The sequence below is a fragment of the Panicum virgatum genome, chromosome 1N, assembly GCF_016808335.1.
Source record: "Panicum virgatum strain AP13 chromosome 1N, P.virgatum_v5, whole genome shotgun sequence".
Taxonomy (NCBI): Eukaryota; Viridiplantae; Streptophyta; class Magnoliopsida; order Poales; family Poaceae; genus Panicum; species Panicum virgatum.
In genome coordinates this window covers 63,914,006-63,920,071 of record NC_053145.1, presented here as the reverse complement: position 1 = coordinate 63,920,071, position 6,066 = coordinate 63,914,006, and positions in this window count along the sequence as shown.

Genomic DNA, 6,066 nt, shown 5'->3' with positions numbered 1-6,066 from the left:
CGCTCTCGCACCTCCAACTCCAATGCCTTTCCTGTTTTCCCGTGTAGTATATCCTGTGAATTGAATTGGGAGTTTTGGACGGTGCCTTGCAATTCATTCACCACCGAACTACATGATCACGGGCTACCTAACCCGATCTGTTTGAGAAAAAAACTGACCCAACCCTGTTAATGCATGGATCAGGCTTGGGTTAAAATTTTCAACCCGGCAAAAAGCAGGCAGAGCGGAGACCGATTTTTTTGACAAAAAACCCAACCCAACCCGACTTTTATACCATATGTCAAATCAAGCCCGGGCTAAAAAATCCAACCTGATAGTCAGGTAGAGTACATGTTGAAGAAAAAAAATTAGATTTTTATGATCCGACCTAAACCCAATCCGACCCGATAAATGATCAGGTGTACGCTCGACACAATAATAAGGTGAGCGAGCCAATTCAGTCCCAATCTGTACCTTTCGTTCTGATGTGGTTTAATTAGTGCATTGTCATGGGAGTATATTAGGTATCTAGAAAAAGGAGATAGGAAGTGACTAGACGAGCAAGCAAATAACCTCATAAGACATACAGCAAACGTGGGTTGAGTCAGTGATTAAGCTCATCTAAAAAACCTGCAGTGACTAAGCAAGAGTGCACGAGGAGAAGACGAAAACAGGAGCTAGCGTCAGCAAGAGGAGAACCAGAAAACTGAAAGAGAGTTCAAAGAAAGACGGTCTTTTCGTTCCCATCCTCATGGACACGAGCCTCCGGCGCAGAGCTTGGACTTTTGCTGCACAGCTCACCGAGACGGTGACACAGACCACGAAAGTCATTTCCGTTCCTTTCCTCGGAACGGGCCGGAGTGCCGGACGGCGGACGGCGGCGGCGAGCGGAGGCTTCTTTTCCTGATCGGATCGCCAGATAAAGACGACCACCTGGCGCCTCATGTGCATGTGTTTCAAGTGCTAATGCTAAAAATCACTAAAATTTTGTACTTAGTTTATCAAAGTACGAATGAAATGAACTAAATTTTAGTCAAAATTTAAAAACTTAGCGAAGATAGAAGTGCTCATTTATATTTATATCTATTCTAAAGTGAGTAAGGTTTGCACCTAATTTTTAGGTTTGTTCCGTTTGGTTTGATCCATCTCGTATTCGTATTATTGACAGGTGAGTCTTAGTTCATTCCGTATGTGAGTTAGACCAACACTCACGTCTTGATCACGTAGATCCCAACAAACTAACGCACGGTCACCAATACATATCTAATATGATACTTATGTTGGAAAAATAGACAACTGTAAGTTTAAATTCCGAACTAGATTTATCATGACGAGAATTAAACCTAGCACGCATGACTCTAACATACTAGACAGTACATATAACATAAACATGATCTCAAAAAACATGATTATGAAACAGATTTGATCACAAAATACGTACTGTGCGGGAGCCGCCAGGAAGACGAAAGGCGCAGACGAGACGAAGACGGTCCTTCGAACGGAGCGCAGCAACCGGCGTTGCAGACGACGGTACGCCGCAACTCCTGACTTAGCGCTTCCTAAAAATCTTATTCGCTCTCTCCCGGTCCAGGATCACAAGAGCGAGCGGTTCCGGAGACCTGCTCTCCCGTTCGGCGGTGCACGCCGGCGCTCGGGATGGAGAAGACTACGGTGGCGGCGCAGCAACGAGAGGAGGCAAAACCCTAACTCAGATTAGATCTTCTTATGAATTCCCAAACCTTCCAGGAGCTTCACTGTCATCCTTCTTTAGGACATGCTCATGTTCATCGGATTGTTCAAAAGACTCGATAGGTACTGCAGGTTGAGGAGTTATCTCTGTCGAAAATCTAGAATTTCTATGCATATCTTTCATAGGAAAAATATTCTCAAAAAATGTTGCATCACGAGATTCCATAATAGTATCAATATGCACATCTGGTATCTCAGATTTAACCACTAAGAATCAATGAGCAATGCTCCTCTGAGCATATCCTAGAAAGACACAATCCACTGTCTTAGGTCCCAACTTGTGCTTCTTTGGAATAGGCACATTAACTTTCGCTAAGCACCCCCACATGCGCAGATAAGAAAGTGATGGTTTTCTCCCATTCCACATCTCATATGGAGTTTGATCTTGATTCTTGTTTGGAACTTTATTCAAGACATGACATGAAGTCAATACAGCCTCCCCCACCATGCCTTAGAAAGACCAGCTGTGTCTAACATGGAGTTAACCAAGTCAGTGACCGTGCGGTTTTTCCTCTCGACAATCTGTTATCGCCGAAAGCAAGATGGGCTTAAAGCAGAAGATCAAGAAGACTTGTAAATCGGCTCCTGCGTGAGCATCTGGGCCACATAGGCTGTGTATCCTTAGATTTAGTTTAAGATTAGAGATAGAGTCCAATCAGGACAAGATTAGTTTAGATTGTTTCCTAAGTCTCCGGACTATAAATATGTACCCTTTGTTATTTGTAAAGGGAGAGTGTCATCACGTCTCGCAAACAACAACTCTCGGCGCATCGCCACCCCTAATCCAAGGGTTTCATCCAATTAAGCGTCATGCTGCCCTGATCGCTTCTCGCGATCAGGGCAGTGTTGTTCTTGCTTTTATCTTGGTATTACTCGTACTGAAGCGTTTTTGATGGCGAGTAATGCTATTTATCCTGATGTTCGTAGCTTGACTTTTAGTAGATCTGTTGTGCTTCGTTGCTCATCATCTACGAATATCATGTTGTCTCTGTGCAGTCACGTTTTAATCTCATGCTAGTTCTTATCGCATAGAATTAGTTGCACAGAGGCAACACCCTGCTTCTTTTAAGTTTAATAGATCCGATCTGTTATGGTTTGCTCTTTTCTTAAGAGTTTGTGTAATATCTGCTAGGTTAGGCCTTGCAAACGGATTGGATGATCCGGTGGTGTAGTAGATGCTTTATCGTGGTCTTAATAGGGATTGTTCCGGGAATCAGCTTTTGCTAGTTCTTAGCCCTCTGTTTTGGGTTACGGTTCAGTTGTCTGTTACATTCATTAGGCCTAGTCACGTGTAGGATGTTCCGATCTAGCAGTGAAGCTGTTATCATCGTGGATTAGATTAATTAGATTTAATTGAAGCAGTTTCATAGTTATTTGCTTTACTCATCAATATATGGATAAACATAGATCCACTCTGATACCGGGACTCGATCGGCTCTTTAAAGCCGATGCAAGAGTCGTCCCGGGGAGCCGACCACGGCTCGGACTTATGTTTACACGTGTCTTTGTATGCAGGAAACTGTTTGGAGCACGTTCGCACCCTCCTGATCGGGTATAGGTCAGGTGGCACACCCGGCTTTCTACACATTCTCCGGGCGTGTGACGGAATTGCGGGCCGTCGACGAGGGAGTAGTGCCTGCCAGCGCCCCAGCAACCTCCCGGCTCTTCGTGTTGCCCATCGCTGCTCGCCGGTGGGTTTCGACCGACAACACAATCCCATTTGATTCGTGAGAATAGGGAGGCGTCCTCTCATGAATAATTCCATGCTCCTCACATAATTCATCAAATATTTTGGGAAAATACTCGCCACCACGATCTGACCTTAGACGCTTGATCTTTCTCTCTAGTTGATTCTCAACTTCAGCTTTATAGATTTTAAAGTAGTCTAACGCTTCGTCCTTAGTTCGCAACAAATAAACATAGCAAAATCTAGTCGCATTGTCAATTAACGTCGTGAAGTATTTTTTCCCATCTTTTGTCAACACACCATTCATCTCACATAGATCAGAATGTATGAGTTCTAGAGGTGCCAAGTGTCTCTCCTCAGCAGCCTTGTGAGGCATCTGAGGTTGCTTTGATTGCACACAACTATGGCACTTAGAACCTTTAGCAATGGTGAATTTCGGAATTAAACACATGCTGGAAAGCCGAGACATCAAACCAAAATTAACATGACATAAACGTGAATGCCAAACACTCGCATCATCGCTAACGTTGCCACAAATATGGTTCACCGACTTATTACAAAATTCAGCAAGAGAAAAGCGGAACAAGCCTCCGTAATCATAGCCTTTACCAACGAATTGCCCATGTTTCGACACGATAAATTTATTGGACTCTAACACTACCTTAAACCCGTCCTTACATAGGATTGACCCACTGACTAGATTCTTGTTGATAGTGGGCACATACTGCACGTTCGTCAGCTGCACGATCTTTCCCGAAGTAAACTTCAGATCTACCGTGCCAACACCATGAACAGAAGCATGTGAACCGTTCCCCATCAGCACGGAGAAGACCTGGACGGTCTGGTAAGAAGAAAATGTAGAGATGTCAGCACACACATGAACATTAACACTCGTATCAAGCCACCAACTCGTGGATTGAAAAACTAAAAAAACTGTAGGTAAATTACCGTACCCATCTCCAGTGTTGCTTATGGTCACCATGTTGACATCCTTGGACTCATTTGCTTTCTTGGCCCTGCGGTCTGCCCGATCTGGACACTCCTTGGAGAAGTGTCCAAGCTTACCACATGCATAGCACTTTTTCAAAGTCTTGTTCTTCTTCTTCTTGAAGGTAGTTGGCTTGTTAGGCTTGTTGTTCCCTTTGTTCTTGCCATATTTGAACTTTTGGACCAGTTTGGCGCTGGACTGGCCTTGATCTCCTTTCTCAGACACGTCCTTCCTCCGAGCCTTCTCCTCAACATCAAGAGTCGCTATCAGATTTTCAACTGATATCTCATGTCTCTTGTGTTTCAGAGTTGTGGCGAAGTTCCTCCACTGGGAAGGAAACTTTGCAACAATGCATCCAGCAACAAACTTGTCGGGAATAGGACACTTAAGGAGATCACGTATAGCGATCTATGGTGCACTTTTTTCCATGAGGGAGGTGGTCTGTATTTAAAGGGAGAAAACCCCCTACACCCTCGTCCATTAGCAATACGGGACTAATAGATGGTGTATCTCCTCTTAGCGCTAATGGGCCTTTGAGATTTATTAGGATTATTTATATGGGCCAAGCCCATAATTCTAACAACTTATACCAATTTTATTTGTAGCAAACGCACAGACATAATTGACTAGTAAATACTAAAATTTAACATTTAACTTTAATGCATCCGAACAGACCCAAATAGCTTTGCTCGTAGTCCATATATACTATCCAGCGCGGCAGTTTGTTGCGTGTCCAGCTGGGAAGAGACTAATTAACAATGGCTAATAGCTTATCATCACGAGGGCGACGACGCCACGGCGAGCGGAGAAGAAAGAGCCGTGCTCGGGTGCGCAAAATCGATCGAGGACCACGCTGGATCGATCGAAAGGAGAGCGCGCGCGGCACACGCAATCGCGGTTGAGGTGTCGTAGTCTTCTGTGCGTTGCTGATATGCTGCTGCTTTCATGGAGAGTCATGGATCGAGACTCGGGACTCCTCTTCATTGCTAAAAAGAAACGACTCGTGTACTCTGCAAGACACTGAAAGGTGCAAGCGAAATGCTGGTGGTGACAGGAATGCGAGAAAAAAAAAACGATGACGGCGGCGGCAACAGGTGACTGAACACGTACTCTGCAGAGTCGTAGTTTCTCGAGAAATCCTTTTTAGTTTCTATTGACGTGTTTATCGAAAGTAAAAAAAAACTAATCTGTAGACATAACCGGTCGGATGCACTGATGCACATTTAGGGTGTGTTTAGTTGGTGAAAAAGTTTGGATTTTGGTATTGTAGCACATTTTGTTGTTATTTGACAAACAAAGTCTAATTATAGATTAATTAGGCTTAAAGATTCAGCTCGTGCTAATTAGTTAGGCTATGTAATTAGTTATTTTTTCAACTATATTTAATGCTTTATGTATGTGTTCAAAGATTCGTTGTGACGAGTATTGTATGAGTTTTTTTTTTAACTAAACGACCCCTTACGCACATAGTGAAAACTCCGAAGTATCTGGAAAAAAAAATCAAAACTCAGAAGCAAGCCAGCCCCCACAAAATTACGGCCCGGCTAATTTTTTTTGAATGCCGGCCCGGCTAATTAAAACGCGCCAACCCGCGTTCGTTGGCCCGTTGCAAACTGGTACGGATGGATTCACACCCGGCCACAATTGAGGGCCCAGCCCAGAG